Source organism: Danio rerio, chromosome 20, assembly GCF_052040795.2.
Source record: "Danio rerio strain M-AB ecotype USA chromosome 20, GRCz13ab, whole genome shotgun sequence".
NCBI classification, from domain to species: Eukaryota; Metazoa; Chordata; class Actinopteri; order Cypriniformes; family Danionidae; genus Danio; species Danio rerio.
This window is the reverse complement of record NC_141040.1, coordinates 41,117,120-41,136,372: the sequence shown is the minus strand read 5'-3', so window position 1 is coordinate 41,136,372 and position 19,253 is coordinate 41,117,120. Positions and strand designations below refer to the sequence as shown.

At 35.7% G+C, this 19,253-nt stretch overlaps 1 protein-coding gene and 1 long non-coding RNA gene across 50 annotated transcripts in view; one reads left to right on the top strand and one right to left on the bottom strand.

Annotated features, from left to right (window-relative positions):
• Positions 1 to 12,877, bottom strand: part of gje1a (gap junction protein epsilon 1a) — a 372,471-nt gene extending 359,594 nt beyond the window's left edge. For 29 of the 49 annotated variants that reach the window (XM_087296768.1, XM_087296772.1, XM_087296771.1 and 26 more), the window contains exon 1: positions 12,694 to 12,877. The gene's annotated coding sequence lies outside the window, so the exon portion shown is untranslated. Of the gene's footprint in view, positions 1 to 10,384; positions 10,532 to 11,771; positions 11,848 to 12,693 lie in introns of all 49 variants that reach the window. The other 20 variants (XR_015517606.1, XR_015517607.1, XR_015517611.1 and 17 more) reach the window with 3 other exon arrangements.
• LOC147839401 (uncharacterized) overlaps positions 1 to 19,253 on the top strand; it is a 251,467-nt gene that overhangs the window by 213,984 nt on the left and 18,230 nt on the right. The gene's annotated exons all lie outside the window — the stretch shown is intronic.

Here is a 19,253-nt window from a genome sequence, read left to right as displayed (position 1 = left end):
GCTACATTATTCGATTGAAACGTTAGACGTAATAACGTAAGAATTAGATCAGTGTCATTTTAAGCAAAAGTGATAAAAAAATTGGTACCAACTGCTGATATTTTTATTCTTGAGTATTTCATTGAATTGGGTAAAATAATAATGATATAATATATTATTGATAAAATGTCCAGAACAGCCACAAATAAAGGTAAAGATACTGTCATTGAGCGGTACTTTTCCAAATATTCAAATGGTACACTTTAATAACCTTGGATAAAAATATTACGGAATCATGGTTTTTATGATTACTGCTCTAAAATAGTTTCTTTTTGGGGTGCTTTCACACCTGTAGATTGATTGTTTTGTTCCGGAACAGGGATTAAAATTGCTACAATGTTGCACTTTGTTATTGGCGCTGGCCGCTTTTACACAGTTTCTCAACGGACCAAAACAGCTAAAACAAGTCAAGTACGAATAAACTCTCTTCACACTGGACAAAGTTTCAGGGTTTATTTCCTTGTCCGGCGCAGCTGTCATGCATCCTTACTTAATTTATGGCAATGAGCAATAAGACATTATAAGCGAAAAGCTACGCTTTAATTTTGAATGGTGACACCCACAGATATAAATCAGAGTTAAGACCTTCGAATGCAAAGCCATTGACAAATTATGCATTATAGGCTTTACATTATAGAGAGAAATAACAGAAAAGCTACGACTGCAGTTCGTTCAATTTTCCTAACTGATAAACAGCACTCTGTAATATTTTCAGCATGCTTTTACTTTCACATTTGAGTTCTTTCACACACTAGAGTTCATTTAAGGGTGCTTTCACACCTAGACTTTTGTTTCAGAACCTGTCTCGTTTGCCCAGTTAGCGCGCTTTGTTTGGCAACCACCAATCGCACTTGAATCCACGCCAAAACAATCGCTCCGACATCGCTTGAAGGAGGTGGTCTTGGCTCGATTAAAACGAACTCTGGAGCGGATCGATTGTAGTGAGAAAGCAATACGATCAGAGCCCGGTTTATCACAGTGTATTATGGATATGTAATAGGCATACAGCTATATAAAGAGAGAATTATGAGTAGGGCGGGAGGTCATTCCAGACATCCCAAGTCTCCCGGAAGTTTTGCGAGTCTCCCGCAAATGCACAGACTCCCGCATGCCCGCAAATGAGTGATAACCTCCCGCAAACCGCGGGTGTCCCTCCCGGTCCTCAAATACGTTGAGCACCCTTCGCACCCCTCCCCACCGCATCTGTCCTCGCTCTTCAGACACGTCGCGCACACCCTGTCAAACACCACCAAACCACTACCATCCCTTTGACAGCTGAGCGGGACTTTGCAAAAGAAACAGTGAAACTGACCAATGTGAGGAGAGTTTACTCACACAAGACTTGTTTTAGCTCTTTTGATCCATTTAGAAACTTTGATGTGTGAAAGCGAACCACACCAAGAACAAAGAGCAACAGTGTAACAATTTTAATCCCCGTTTCGGAACAACTGAATCGATTCACAGGTGTGAAAGCACCTTAAACCAAGCCAAGACCACCTCATTCAGGCGATCTCAGACCAATTGTTTTGGTATTGATCCAGTGTAAATTCACATAAGCCAAATGAACCGAGCTAACTATGGAAACCCACTAGGTTCTAAAACAAAAGTCTAGGTGTGAAAGCACCTTTAAATGTCTGGATAAAAAACAACTTTTTCCCCTATTGAACACTATATAATTTATTTTAAGATTTATATATATATATATATATATATATATATATATATATATATATATATATATATATATATATATATAGGACCAGTAGCTTTCGATGTGGAGGTTCCTTTTCTGCTAGATGTACTACTGTTCCCCTAAAAAACTCAGTTTTTAAATATGTACTTTAAAAAGATACTGCCTTGCTTTGCTACCTCTTTTTTTGAGAGTATATAATAATAGACATGGCCAATATTCTGATTGAAAGATATTGTTTTTAAAGAAATAATAACAGAGCAGAAGATGTAGACATTCGCAAATCTAAATAGCAAATCCACTTTACAGGTGAAACTTTAAAAATTGTTCAGTTCTGTACTCTAGTTGTTAAAGGTGATATTTAATTACTCTTGTCTCTATTTAACGACTCTTTGGTCTTTTGAATCTATCAGGTAACGTGTCAGCGTCAGCACACTGCTTCAATCTTTCGCTTTCACGCTTGTACTTAGTAATTTTAGCAAAAACCTCAGATACTGTTGGTTGGTTCCTGTTGGTTGTGCACCTTTTCTACCACCCTAGTTTGTCAACGCCATTATAACGACACAGATCACTCTGCCTATTCACAACAGAGTCTAGTGGAAAAAAGTGATTGACAGGTGGTAATTTTTGTGTGTAACTTATCTTTAGTAATTTATGATTTGGTTATGGGTAAAACAAACACCATGCAGGTCAGGTAGTTGAAACGGTAGGCTACAAATAATTAATTCATAATTAATTAATTAATTATTCATAAATAATTAATTCACCGTTGCCCACAATGATGAAGCCATTGCCCATTGTGATGTTTCACATTAGACATCGTACAATGCCAAACTGGTCAACATCCCCCAACCCTAAAACAAATGGTAAAAAAAGCTATAGCTTGTCATTTAACAGCTGTTTTATTCAAGGGAATTTGTCACACATGGCTGATAATTGAATATTATTCAGATGATGCCAGCCAATCGCTGCATTACTGATCACAATTTAGAGAATTGAGTGATCTGTCATTCACAATAAACACAAGCAAACTCCGTAATCTAGATATTTTAGTAGATTACGGAGGTTGCAAACTTGAAGAACCAAATTAGCCAGACAACATTTATCACAGCTAAAAGATTCAGGATCTGGCAAATCTTGCTTTAAGCGAGGTACAAACAACAGACGCCTGAATAACAGATTCTTTACAGAAAAATCATTTAACAAAAAAAAAAAAGAACTTCACTTTTCAGCCTTTAAACTCTCTGATACTGTTTACTTGCCTAATCATGAATTATTTACACAACTTTCACAAGTTAACTTGGAGCGAGCTGAAATTATTTTCTGCGTGCAGTAATCAATATGCCACAGATGCTTGTTCATTAAGCTTCACTTGTATTGAACCCAGAACATTTCTTTAACTTACAGCAATCAATAAATGTTGGGTATGCAGGCATAATAAATGGTAATATATAGGCACGCTGAATGAATGTTGATTCGGGAGCATTTTTACAAGCACGTTACACCTAGTTTCTAGCCCTGGAATCTAATTTGTTAGGCTCTGTGGAATCCTGGTGTTGACCCTGCATTTCTGTTACGGGAGTGTGAAATGAAGCAGAAGAGTGTATGCGCCAGGACGGCTGAATTCCACAATCATTTTGCCACGCTGAGCACAAGCTCGCTAGACAGGATGGCAACTCTATAGCAGATAGTAAGACAACGTCAAAATATTGAGAAAGTTGTCAAGCGTCAGTGGCTAATATTACATTAGCATGGCATTTGCTCCCTCAGATTCTTCGTAATGTTGCTTTGTTGTGAAGTTTGCTTCACTTAACTTGCCATGCGAGTTTACATACACTTAAAGAGAAACCTGTAGTGTTAAACTTTAACAATGAGCAACTTCTGACAACTTTTAAATATCCATTTAAGCCCATTTGGATGAATTTCAGAGGGTCTTTGATTTCATGACTAGCAGTGTTGATAGATTAATTACACACAAACTTTGACTTTATTGCTTACGGAGTACATAAGATATAGCAGTTTTTTTAAAATCTATTTTTTAATCTTCAGTTATGCAGTATAATTGAATTCCTAGACTATAACAATAAGGCGAAATATTTATAAATAATTATAATTATGAAAATGTATTAAATAATATTTATAAAATGTCTTCATACTGCATTTTGGATTAGTTTTTTTTTTCGTACTTTCATATATTATTCATATTTAGCACTTTATTTCAACCAAAAATTTCAGATTGATTTTGCTGCTTCCAATTATATATTTGTTTATTTACATTTCTAATTTACTTGTAGCCTATTTCAAGACATTTCAAAATTTTACTTGGTTAATTTAGTGTTATTTTACTTTAGCTTTATGCACAATACTTAAATTGAATTTAAAAATTATTATCAATGCCCACGAGCTAAGAATTTCGAAGGTTAGTGCTATGTTCACACCAGACGAGGCACATTTTGAGTTTATTCGCTTCATTCACACATCAAATTTAATTTATTTGTGCGTAAATTTCACTTCACAATGCTCAACTCGCGCTGCGTTATTCACTCCACTTTATTCACGCGAATCATGAGGTGGGATGTCTATTCGCATCTTTTATTGACCTAACATGTAAATCACTTGCGCTTGACGCTTCAACCCCGCCTGATGTGAACACAGCATAATAATAAGTCACATACTATTTAAAAAATAATAAGGATTAAAAGCCTAATTAATACAAAAATACAGTGATAAAACTTTAAAGTAAATTTAAGCTTTGCTTCATTTATTTTGAGATTTACTAAGGATTAGAGCTGCACGATATTGGAAAAATCTGATACTGTGATGTTTCTATTTTTCTACGATAAATATTACAATATGAATAGTTTCACAATATGGTCTGAATAGCTCTATTTTTCTTTTTTCTGGAGAGTCTAACAGTATTCAAATGAATAAAAAATCTAATAATCTCATTGGAAAATAAGCTTTTCTTACTTTGTTTCGTTTCTAGTCTAAATATTTTCTTAGATCAAATAAAAATAATGTTTTGTTTTCATTCATTCATTTTCATTTCAGCTTAGTCCCTTTATTAATCTATAAAAACAGCAGAATGATTCGCCAACTTATCCAGCATATGTTTTACGCAGCGGATGCCCTTCCAGCTGCAACCCGTTGCTGGAAAACATCCATACACACCACAGCCAATTTAGCTTACCCAATTCACCTATACCCCGTCTTTGGACTTGTGGGGGAAACCCACGCGAACACGGGGAGAGCATGCAAACTCCACACAGAAATGCCAACTGCCAAGCCAAGGCTTGAACCAGCGACCTTCTTGCTGTGAATTGATCATGCTACCCACTGCGCCACCGTGATGCCCCCATTGTTTTGTTTTCCTCCTCAGAAAACAAAAGCCAAAATTAGGAGTTTTCTTTAAAACAAGCAAAATTATATGCCAAAAAGGCAAAAACAATAATCTAGCTTTTGCTTGAAATGTAGGTATTTGGACTATACATAATAATTTTTTGCATAAATTATACAATTAATCTTTGTTTCTTCAAACATCATACATTTTTGTGCACAAATGTTTTAAACTCTCTTGAAATGCAGTCACAGGCCTTAAATCCACATGCATATGATAAACAATCACTCTATACTGGTTAAACTATTTAGAGTCTACAAATCACAAGTGTTCTATAGCTCCTGGTAAACTATAATTCAGACTCAGCATTGCATATCTTGCGATGTGACTTTTGTGGATGCACACACAGCAATATCGATGCTGAAACAATATTGTGTTTTTCAGCGAGTATGTTTACATGGACACCAATAATACATTGCAATACGATTAAGACAATACTTTAATCAAGAGTCTACCAAGTAAACAACGATTTCTGATTTTTTTTTTTTTTTGCGACAGGATATTCTATGCACACATGGCTGTTTGACACTATTCTCTGCAGTTTTTTTTTTTTTTTCATTTGGCGTATGGTATTAAATTTTATTAAAACATTAGTTCTTACTTCATACTACAGCTGCATGATTCTAGCTAAAATGAGAATCATGATTTTTTTTGCCTATAATAAAGATCATGATTTTCTCACGAATCTTTAGATGTGAAATAAAGGTTTATTTGAGTAGGCTATTATTATTGTTATTTCTCAAACATATGGTAAAACACTGTTGGTTAAAATGCTAAATGTTGTATAGACTTGGAATGGTGGACTTGAACAGACTTTAAATATGTCCTGGTCAATAATGTAAAATAAAGTGATGACATCAGAATACAACTATTCATAATTCTGATGTTGAATTATTGTGTTTGGGACACATGCTTACAATCTGTCTTTGACAACATTATTAGACCAATTATTCTACCGGTAAAATCAGACATTTGTCAGTATCAGATACCCTCTTGCATTATATTCAACATCATAGCCTAGAGTCATTATACTGACACATGTTAAACATTTATTTTCATGCAAAACACTTTGTGTTCGCTATGAATGAAAAAAACATATAATTGCGACAAGCATCTGATAACTCTAAAATGCGATATGATTATTTAAATGATGTGCTCACTTTCTGTTTCATTTTTACTGCTAAGTGTGGTTCATACTTCCCACGCAGCTCCCAAATGTTCCACAAACTGAATGTTATTTACAACTTTAATACCTGTTATTCACAGCCTATGGAGGTTATGTTCACTAAAGTAGACTTAATTCACAGGCGACCGCTCTCTCTGTGGTAACAGCTGATGGTCAGCTCACGTCACGTATGATTTTGCGGCCGTGAATACATCATTACATGAAGACAGAAATTACCTTTTTGTTGTAAATTATACCTTATAAATACAGCACGTGACTCTTTCACAACCATTTGGACATGTCCACGTTGCTGAACAACGTACGTAAAACAATGTGAAGACTTGTGTGGCCACCTTTGTTTCTCTCCTGAACTTGATTATGATTGACAGAATCGTAGAAATGCTGGATTAAGTTCGCCTAGGGGGTCGAATCGAGATCGCAATCTTTTTTCGATTAATTGTGCAGCTCTACTTCACACTCGCATCCAATACCCCAGTTTATCAGAGGGGCATGAAAGACATGTTCCTAAATGAAAGTGAAACTGCCGAACTGCGATTAAAGTAAAACAAAAATTGCAAATGAAACATCTGAAATTATATTAAAAAGTGGATGGCGTGGCGATTAGATGACATTAATCGATTTGTGTGGTATAACATGTAAAACAGGATCTTTAAAGGAACATTCCAAAAGCAACTTGTATAAACAAAACACCTTCATCATATTATTGTCTTATTCAGATTAAGGCAAATAATTTGATTACTGGTGTCCACGTAAACGTAGTCAAATGTTTATTAGTCCAATTTAAAAAAAGGTGTAGCACCAGAAACACATTTCAAGAGATTTGACATATTAGACTACTCTGTGCAAGAGAAAGACATTATCACTAAGTGTCAGAACAGCCATAGCTACTTTGTTTTACAACAAGTTAATTTGACAGTAACAAAGGAAGTGCAATGCTACAGATGTACAACATGAGTCTGCTCATGTTTCGGTATCCGAGCCTTGAAAATATCCGCCAGTTAATTGAGACAGCGGAAAACAGTTTTACAGCTTTGCCTGAGGAAACTGCGGCTAGCGGAATGTAACTAGTGACTCAAATAAGCACTTCATGCAAATACAGCCAGATTAGATCTATATTCGCCATCAGACATGGGTATCTGAACTGCTAAAGCAGGCCTGCTCTGACCTCACAGACAAGCTGGAAACAACAACAACACTTGCAACTCCATAAATCAATGGGAACCTTGATGAACTGTGGAGGCGTAATTGTTGCAAAAGTTGCCTCATGCCTCAGCACTTTCTAATTGACTGAACTTATCCCCACATCTGCCATGCTTACACACACCACTTAAAAGGCTAAATGCATTGATTTATTGCGACTTTGTCGAAAATTGGCTTTAAAGTCTGTAAACATCCTGTCTATGCAAAATGAACAAATGAAGGGTTGAGAACCGGGATGGCTGGAATATGGCGCTCACAGACACATTCCTGCACGGGAATCATCTTCCAGACCACCTTGAAGCAGCTTGTTAAGAGGAAAAAGACTCATAAAAAAGAAACACCTTCTGGATGCATAAAAACTAAACTGAAATCAAAGATATTTGAACATCCAGAGATATAAACCAGCAGTTTAAAACTAATTTTCCATGACAATCATATAAAACAAAACAAAAAAGTCAAAACTGGTGCTTAACCCTTGTGTACTGTTCGGAATGTTTTCATCAACTCTCGGGGTGATTTTGTCCACGTTTACACTGTTAAGTCACGATGCCTAATTCTGAATTGTTGTCTATATCAGATTTTTTTTTATTTTTGCTCGTCCGACATTCTTTTAATTGTGACCCATATCTAATTCATGTGCTTATACTTGCCATATAATTGACGACGTCGCATATGCGTAAAGGCAGGTTCTAGCATCTGTGCCGCACTAGCCACGATTGAAGAAATTGTCTTGCATTTAGCTCTGCAAATATGCGAAGTTCGCCCAACTTTAAAATGATTGAGGCGGCGGAGGAGGGAAAGGGCAGTCATCGCAGCTTGCGCCTACGGTTTAAATATGGTGTCCTCCACCTTTCAGAAGAATTTTTGGGTACGAGAGAGATCTTAGGTCTGGTGGGAGCAAATTGTGATGGGCTTTGATGAGGAGCATTGGTTCCGAAATATAAGGATAAGCACACACGCTCTTCCTTCTACGTCATTAAACCGCGGAGAAGTACCGCATTGTCACAAGTTTAATGACGAACAAAACGGAATGCCTCAGTAAATCCGATTTGCCCGTTTACATGATAGCCACATTGTCAATAATCTGATTTATATCTTATTTATTTCCACATATGAAGGAGGCCTGAAACAGATTTCAGAGTATCTGAATGCATATGTTGTTGTTTTTTTTCGTGTTCGCGCACAATCTGTCACATATGAGCAAAAACTCAGAATTGGGTCACATTTAACGGGCAGTGTAAGCGGGGGTCTTTTGAGTCTTAAATTGGCCACAACCTCCTCTGTTTTAGCAAATGTGTCATTATTTTACCATATTTTTGAGAAAATGTTATGAAAGTTTTCAAAAACTCAAACTTTATACAAATTTACTACCCTGTCATCAAGTTGGTGGCTGTTTTTGCCCCATTAACTTGCATTATAATGACATAATTGCAAAGCCATGACACCATATTATCATGCATATTTAATTGTTGCAGGTTTTCCCATTTTTGTTAAAATTTGCTAATTTTTACTGTTGATCAACAATTCCAGTGCAAAAAAAAACTTTGTTTCTTTTTTTAATATGGTGTCACACTTTACACAGTGTGAATGTAACACTGCGTTCACAACAGACACAGATGTGAGTCAATAGCAAGTGATTTACATGTTCAGCCAATGCAAAGACACCAATAGACATTCTGCTGCGCAAATGATGCCGTTCTTGCAAATGAAGCTGCTTGAGTTGAGCGTTTTGCACATTTGACGCACAAATTGCTTGAGTTGGAATATCTGAACTTCAGCGGATATTTGTGCCACGTTAACCAATTGGGAGCTTGCTCTTATAGGGGCGTGATTAGGTTGTTGGTGTGCCGAGGGGAAATCCTCTTACCAACATTGGACAGCAGCTCATCAAACTGGGCTTGACTCAGTCTGAAGCACTGCTGCAAACCTCCATCATCCAGATATAGTTTCTGGGGAAGTTGATGAACTCACAGAGCTGGGTAGACCTCAGAAAGGATCTAGTGGACTCTGAAACAGCGCCAAACAAATCTACGCTGTTTTTCAGCCTTTCTAAAGCACATAAAACACAGCTACTCTCTCATTAAAATCCATGTTAGGCATTTAACAATGAAGCTAAAGTCACCAGGCAGACAGAAGCCCTCCCTATGATGCGAATCTGTGTCTATGGTGAAGTGAATTTGATGCGCTAATGAATCGAATTTGACGTGCAAATGAAGCAAGCAATCCTAAAATGTTCATGCATCTATTTATGTGATTTATTCAGACCGTTGCATGCTTGCCTTATTATGTCTGAGAAAATCTAAATATGCACCTCAGCTCTCACAACATAGTAGTGTATTTATGGACACACATTAAAATTTGTTGTTTTACTCTATAAAAGTCGGAAAGGTTTTTTTTTTTTGCACAGGCCTATATAAAGGGTTAATGGTGAAAACTGATGACTAAAAGTAAAAATGACATTTTATACCTCTACCAAACAGGGAAAACCAGTCAAGAATGCATAACTATATGGTGTCATGGCTTTGTAATCAAAAAGCATCGTTATGCTAGTAGTCATTAAGCCAAAAACAGCCACTTTAACATAATGAAGGGGTAGTCAATTGGAACAATACACTGGTTAACACAAAAATTTCTTTAAAAAAAAAAGGCATGACCAAATGAAATGTGTCATTGTCAAATGTATTCTGTGCTAGAAAAACTGTGCTGGCAAATTGCTTTGCACGTCAGTAAAAAAAATCAATACACTTGGATGACACTGCAGATGAATCATTTGAGAATATTGACAGACATGTCAAGCAATGGCAAAGCCAAAGTGTGGCATACCCTCTCTAATGTGATGGCAGAATCTGAAAACAGAAACGAAATGTCTTACCTCCAACACGACTTAAAGTTCATCACACCAGTGTTCATATTTGTAGTAGGAAATGGAAAGTCCTTACAGCAAATTAACCTTCGACCTTATCCCATCCTGAAGTGACCCTGAGCTGACCACAGCCATTTTAGTAGAGAAAATCTTCTGCTTAACAGATAAATAGAAATAACTACTTACTATAGATGCACAAACAATAATTTAAAAATAAAAATACATGAATATGTTTATTGCTTTGTAACTTTAGAAATGTAAAACACTGCATGTGTTTGTGTTGAATTTTACGAGGAGTTACCAAATTTATATAAATGACATGTATGACCTACTGTAGGTATTAATTCGATACAGTGTTGAGGGGATTTATGATGACATGCCCTGTGCCTTCGTAATTCAAAATGCTTACAAATCATACAGTACTGTTGGGTTTAGTTGTATAGAGTTAAGAAATATATAAACACACACATTACGCCTATATACTCATTGCGCATATAAAACCAAAAAGCAATGCGCGTGCATGTTTAACCCAAGTAGTATGACCATGTTGGGTAATTTTTTGTGGGTTACTTCAATATTGGCTAGTTTTTTGTGTTACTCTGTACTTGTGTTAAGTTTGTATTTGAATTAAAAATATATATTAAAATATTCAGAAATATACGGAGTATAATTACATTGGGGGCAACACGGTGGCTCAGTTGTTAGCACTGTCACCTTACAGCAAGAAGGTGGACAAGTTGGCATTTCTGTGTGGAGTTTGCATGTTCTTCCCGTGTTCGTGCGGGTTTCCTCTGAGTGCTCCGGTTTCCCCCGCAGTCCAAAGACATGCTCTATAGGTGAATTGGATAGACTAAATTGGCTGTTGAGTACGTGTGTAAATAAGTGTTTCCCAGTGCTGGGTTACAGCTGGAAAGGCATCCGCTCTGTAAAACATATTCACTGGATAAGTTGGCTGTTCATTCCGCTGTGGCAACCCTTGATGAATAAAAGGACTAAGCCAAAGGAAAATGAATGAATAATTACATTGGATATGATATTAAAAAGTTCTCAGAGCTGTAACCTGTTTGTTTATGGGCAGGTCATGGAGTCGGCCATAATGCCATTCAGCTATGACAGAGATCTCTTATGGTGGAAACTCGATAAATACCAGCTAATTACACTTGCTAAACAAGTTCAAATTTAGACAATTAAACTATTAAAATACAAAAGCTACTACAAATTAAAAACAGCATAATGCTTTAATGACAAACAAATTCACTAAAAATTAAGGAAAATATCATGTAAACTCACAGACATTAATAACGATAAGTTTATGTTATTTACAGTTTTACAGGACTAATCTGCCAATAATACTTCATGTATAAGGTGAAAGAGAAGTTACTATTGTAAACCAAACCTTATAGTTAAATAAGGAATCCAATCTGCTTGATAAGATGAGCCCAACATAATTTCTTTGACCGTCCAACTTTTACCTTTCAGAGTGCAGAAAATAAAAGGTGAACTTAAAAACACACGACAAAGCATTTATAAAACTATAGTGTATTTCAAAAAAATAAATCTGACTTATATTGTCAGAAAGAAAGAAAGAAAGAAAGAAAGAAAGAAAGAAAGAAAGAAAGAAAGAAAGAAAGAAAGAAGAGAACAGAGGGAAAGAAATGGGTCAATGTCTATTCACCAGACAGACACTTCATACCATAAAAAAATGTCAGACATTACGTGTAACAGCAGGCTGATACATGTTTAAAGCGCTAGAGCAGACTGACCCATAAAAATCAGGCTTATTCTCACCTTCGTTTGACCTGCTTGCTCATCTAGGTTGCATTGTGAAACACTGGGATTTAAGAAATGTCCAGGAAAGATGTTGAAAGTGAATCTTTGTGCTTTATCAATCTACAACATCTTTCCAAAACAAATTGTGAAAAGTATACTGCCAATGCCAGTGCAAAATATGAACACGATGATATTTTAAACAATAAACTCACAAAGACATTATAAAAATATTAAATAAGGCAACATTCTTTTTGCTGCTGTTTTGTAATGGCTGTTTAAAAAGCAACACTTTGTGAATATGATAAACAAATGAAACTAGATGTAAATAACATACTAGGCACATTTCATAAATACTGCAATGACCACACTATAATAGATAACCTAAGATACCACAGTACTTTGATACATTAACACAATTCATACGACTCCCATATTTGCCTTCAAAAATGCAATGTGTTGTGTCAAAATCATGGTAATGTTAATGTTTTGTAATCATGTGGTGTTTTGTGTTACTTTAATGACACAGGTTTGTTGAAAAGGGTGTTTACCTTCAAAGTTGTTCACTAGATGCACCGTCGGGTGTTCATTTCGATCTTCGTCGCAGGATAACAACGGGTTTAATTTCAGTAGATTGTAGGTTAAAAGAAATCTAACAAAAGCCGCTTTTTATTTATTACTTGTAACTCATTTCTTCACTGCACAAACGGAAATGCCACTCCAACGATTAATCACGTGGCCTGTGAAATGATTCGAATTAAATTACCAAGCGATTCAGATCATTCGACCGAATCACTAAAAAGAACCGACTCAAGCGAGTGATTCGTTTAATTGATTGATTCGCCTGTTTTGATTCTTTGATTCTTCTCCAAACAAAGCACAAGCATTTTGTTTTTTTTTTTCTATTTGTAAAGTAACGTTTTTTCCAAGGTGAAAAGGGAAAGAAAGAATGAGAAGGAAAGGGATTTACTGTTCTTTTAATTTAATAGTATGTGTTATGAAAACAATAATACACAAAGATTGCACATTTAATTGGGTTGCATGCAAATTTAATTCCCAAGTGATTTAATTAAATAAAAAAAATGTTTAAGAATGTTGCAAAAATGTGAATTTTCTCAAATGTTTTATTCATTCATTCATTCATTTTCTTTTTGGCTTAATCCCTTTATTATTCATGGTTCGCCACAAAGGAATGAACCAACAACTTATCCAGCACAAGTTTTACGCAGCGGATGGCCTTCCAGCTGCAATGGACAATTTAGCTTATTCAATTCACCTATAGCGCATGTCTTTGGACTTGTGGGGGAACCAGAGCACCTAAAGGAAACCCACGCGAACACAGGGAGAACATGCAAACTTCATACAGAAATGACAACTGACCCAGCTGAGGCTCGAACCAGCAACCTTCTTGCTGTGAGGCGACATCGCTACCCACCGTGCCCCCCTAAATGTACTATTAGTTTATTTATTTATTTTTATTTTTTAAAGAAAACTTAAAAGCTTAAAACTGTTTTATAAAATTGTGTTTCACATGTGTAATAATATCTAACAGAACATACAACAATATCTTTAATTTAAAAATGGTCAAAAATTAATTGAAAGGCAGCTTAAAGATTTAGGCTGCGTGCTAAAACTACTCATCTAACCTAACATCCTTGGGTTTTTCTAATCAGCAGATGCTAAACGCCTGTACAAGGCATGCATGACTGTGCACATGCACAAATACGTGTAAACAGCAGAGACTGAAAGTGACTCAGAGTGATAAGATAAGGAACACAGGGTTGTTACATGTGTTGCTGTTATGCTTTCAGTTTTCAGTTGTTATTTAACTTGTCATTATCATTCACATGCCCCGAGCCTAGATTGTTATTGACAGTTTCAGTTCTGAAAATGGTAAACTGCAATGCACATGACACAAGTGTATAAACATCAAGTGATAAGTTCTCTTGGCTGAGAAAGTATTTTAGGTGTATATCAACATGACAATATTGTTGTAAATAATGAAAGAGTTTTGCATGCATACCTAAAAATCCATTTTACAGTTTTCAAACTTGTAAAATGTACACTACCTGACTAAAGTCTTGTTGCCATAAGTTTTAGGAACAACAAGTAATAACTTGACTTCTAGTTGAATATGTCTCTAGATTACGCCTATTTTATCAAAATAAAATATGATCATGCTTCGATTTTTAATTCAAATTGGACAGTAAGGTGTGCCAACTCACACTATGCTATCCGAACCGTGCCCAAGCCCTTTTCCCGGATCGTTTGAGAAGTGTGAGTGTTCTGAATCGGGCTCAGGCACGGTTCACTTGGCGGGCCCTGGCCCAGTTGGAAGAGGTGTGCCAGAGTGCGGTTCACTTGAGCTTTGGCGCCGTACGCTTGTAGTGTGAGAGCAAAGCGTGCTTAAGCCCAAAACTAAAGACAAGATATGACTTTTACGGAACTGTTTGATATGGATTTATTAATCCATAATAATAGTAATAATAGAAAGTAATATTGTGTATGACTCCCATGAGGTTGGATGGACTGCATTCATACATCTCTCCAATGACTCAAATAACTTATTGATAAAGTCATGTGGAATGGCAAAGAAAGCGTTCCTGCAGGATAGAACATCTTTACCTTCTTTGCTTTCAGGAACTTTGATGAGAAGGAGCGCTATCCTGCTGTTTGTAATGTAATGGGCAGCACAAATGTCTTGATACCTCAGACTATTGATGTTGGCATACACTCTGCAGATCTCTCGCATGCTTCTATATTGAATGTAACCTCAAACCATGATTTGAAAACCAAACTTGATTGATTTCTATGAGAATATTGGGTCCATTCCGGTTCCAATAGGACTTTTGCAGTATTTGTGATGATTGAGATGCAGTTCAACAGATGATTCAGCAGAAAAATCTAACCTCTGCCACTTTTCCAAATTATCAATTAGAAGTCAAGTTATTATTTGGAACTCTTACAGCTGGGATCAACCATAAGACTTTTGTCAGGTAGTGTATATGAATAGCCAAAAATGTATAAAACTAGAATGCTGTCGCTACAAAGGTTCCACCTTTGTGCAATAAACCCCCATTTTATATGATTCCACATGATGTTCTTCACTGAAGGGTGAAATATATGATCCAACATGACATAAATATCCTCAAGATCGTCAAGTTAAACCATAACATTCTGATGCATAGCACAGGCAACAATTTATCTGTAATTTACTATCCATAATAAACCCAGTTCTCTAAAATAAAATCATATGGCCCCTGACTGTTTTATTGGTCAGAGAGGAGATTGCAGAATATCATTTTTACAGCATGTCTAATTTAAGACAGTGTTTTTTTCCAAGGTTAAAGCAATAAATTAGAACCAATAAACAGGAAAAGGATCTATTGAAACAACCAGCATGTTACATCTGCTTTCAAAACAAAAGCTCCAGAATCAATGCATGTCTTCTTGTGACACAAATGTGCAATAGGCTTCGAACATAAGGCTTAGAGAGTGTAAAGCTCATTAGTTAGTTTCCCTACTGAGGCTGATTCAGGCATGACTTTGGGATTAAACGGCTTTTGGAATGCTATTGTCTGAGCAGCCTCTAAAACTGAAGGAACATTTGGATGTGTCCATGCAATGCATGCTAAATCTATGGAAAGCTTTCACTCATTTGACATAATTAGGAGAGTGTCTTCAATTTAATAAAGTACAGTCCATTAATTTGCAGACAATTATGCTTGTCTATATATAGACGTTTAATCAAACATCATACTTCTGGCTTTTTTTCTTCAAACAGTATTATTTTAAATCTTTCAATGTTTTGAAGGGTTAGTTCACCCAAAAATGTTTATTCTTTCCTCATTTGTTGCTCGAACCTAAAAGACTTTTGTTCATCAACATTTTTCTTTTATTTAAAAGGATTTTCTCCCCTTAACATGCAACTTTGTTACCCCAGAAGTTTTGTTTCAAAATGTTCCCAACAGCTAGATTAAAATACAAATGCTTTGCATGTCAAAAAGTCCAAACATCTTTCTAGATATTGACAAATTATTAGTTGGTTTTGTATTTTTTGTGAGCATTTAAAGGGTGTATAAATCTAAAGAAAATAAAATGAAAGAAAAAAAAAGATTTTATTAACCTTTGTGCACTGTTTAAATTTATTACCCTATTGTTATGCTGGGGATGAAAACATCGCTGAATTAAACTGCTGTAAAAATGCAGCATATATATTTATTAAAATACATTTATTTGATTTATTTATTATTATTTATTTATTTACTTTATTTTATTCATTTATTTTTATCTCACAACTACTAAATGTTTTTTCTTTAAATTAACGTATTTTTACTTTTTTAATTGCCAAGTCCACAAATTATGTCACTGATTTGGTAAAAAAAAAATAATAATAAATATAAAAATTATTTGTGGCCTAATTTTTTTTTTTACCTTTTACCACAGTGTAGTACCAACATTGGCTTTGATGCATTGTTAGATTTTAATTTTTTCTCCCTAATTTACTGTTGGTGGCTGTTTTCGCCCCATTGACTTATATTACAACCACATATGATGGTGCATAAAGACACAGTCTTTTTAAATTTACTCTATATAGTTCTGAGAGCTCGGGCGAAGCAGTGGCACAGTAGGTAGTGCTGTCGCCTCACAGCAAGAAGGTTGCTGGGTCGCTGGTTCAAGCCTCGGCTCAGTTGGCGTTTCTGTGTGGAGTTTGCAGTGCAGTGACACCAGCCTTCCAGGACTGAGATCGGTGATCGTTGCTCTATATAAAATCCAGAAACTAAACACAAGCCTATCTAAAGGGTATATAGTAAAATACCTCCTCCCAACAGGGAAACCCACCCACATTTAAAAATGCATGATTATATGGTGTCACTGTTTAGCAATCAAAAAAAGTGGATATAATGGAAGCCAATGTGGTAAAAACTGTAAATTAGGAAGAAAAAAAAGAAAAATAATCAAAAACTATGCATCAAAGGAATGTTATTTCACACGTCTAAGACTTTGATAAAAGTTTTTTTAAAAAAGTCCACAATTACTTCATTTTGTGTGTTTTTAAGCAAATAAAGTGACAATTTATGATTTTGGCAAATAAAAAGTTTAATTCATGTCATTTTGTGAGCAGTTTAGTAGTTTTCAGAACTGAGGTTGATTAACAGATTTATGCAAAGAAATTTGAAAGAAATATTGATCTAATGCATTTTTACAGAAGTTTAATTGAGTGGATATTTTAATCCCTAATATAACAAAAGGGTAGTAAATTTGCCCAGAGTGTACCGTTGGATTTTTTTTTACAAAAAATGTTCTCAAAATATGTTTCAAAATAAGATTTGCCAACTCAATTTCACAGCAATTTGTAACTTTTTCATTTAGTTGCTAATTCGTACATTTTAGTACGATTTGCTCATCCCCCAATGACGGTTGGGTTTAGGGGTAGGGTTAGGTAAAATCGTACAATTTCGTACAACTGAACTGAATTCGTACAAATTAGCCACTAAACTGGCAATACGTAAAATACTTACATTTTCTCATGATATCAGGCTGGATTTGCCACCAAAAATCATTTTTCTAGCTGAAACAGAAAAAAGTTATAGCCAAATTAAGACTCAAAATCACCCCAGAGCGGATGAAAACATGATTGGACTAAGCGACATAAATAAATGTGTCATGATTCTCTTGCCAATGCGCATTGAAAAAAAAACAACTTTTACATTGCCAATCTGAACATTCGAAAACTCATTGTGTGAATTGAGTTGAAATATCTCATTCAAACATCTTTATTCATGTTGTGAGGATAAGCAAAATAGAACTGAAACGAGTTGAAAAAATAAACAGTGACTGACATTTAATTGGGGGTAAACAGCCCCTTTTCAGTGCACAATGGACTTGTTCACACATCACACATTGAATGCCAAACTTTTCAAACACGTGTGCTTGCAGAGATGGCCACAATAGGATTAATTAATGACCGTGTTAATGGGCCCATTAAACTAATGATCATATCAACCAGTGGCGCTGCTTTCTTGTAAACACATATACATTATAATTGAACTGGAATGGCTTGTATTTAGAGCTGGGATGTTTAAAATGCATGAAGCTTGGATCAAGATTGCAATTAATTTTGACATTATCATTAGTCTGTTGAATGTAAAACACGCAGGTTCTCTTTTCAAGTTTATTTTCAAAAACATTATTTAACTCTTATCTATTAGAACAGCATTTTATTTATTACAACCTAAAATTAGATAATTCTTGTGTTTTTCAAATAACAATGTGATGAGACAAGATATCCATCTAACATACAGTACATACCATGAAATGTCATTTGTTCTTCAGTGAAAGGTTTTCAGAGCACTACATTCTGTGATGGATGATTATACACATCCTAACATTTTAGATATCTCCGAGTTCTGGTTTGTTTACATGATTTTTTGAGATCAAACTCGCTGTCAACTGTCTCTCAGCAGGCGTATTGGTTTGGACGTGCAGAACGTGAAGATTTAGTTGGCAGCAGTGCAGACAGACACGTCTTATCAGCACTCCTGGGATTTAATTGCTGCTCATTTTTCCGTGCTGTTTTATGCGCTTAAGTTTGACTGTGGACAAAACTGACACTTCACATTTGTGTTCAGGTTACAGCGTGAACACACAAATAATTTAGTAAATGTCTGGAAAGCACATAGACCCTACTTTTTAAAGATGACTTTAATCAATAACTTTCACTGTTTAAATTTGTAACTCAGCACAACTGCTAAGTGTTGGTATAAATTACACGTGCATGAAAAAACTAATGTGTGACACTGTCACTGGTCATGTTTATCTCAATCAGTGTATGGCGTTAATAGAGGTTTGAGCACGCACACTGCCTTTAAAAACCTGTGAAATGTGATTCCATGTTTTGCTCACTCTTGCCGTGAACAGAAATAGCCGCAATGAGGTAATGTGTGCAGCGGTGTTGCTCCATGCGCGCGGAAGGCGATTGGTCGCGCGCTTCAGCTCCACGTTTTGCACGAGCCCAGATCCAGACTTTTGCGGCAAGCTGCCTTAACATTCATCCTATTGAACAAACACTTCAAAACAATTACTCTTGAAACAATTTCACTCAGAAAGT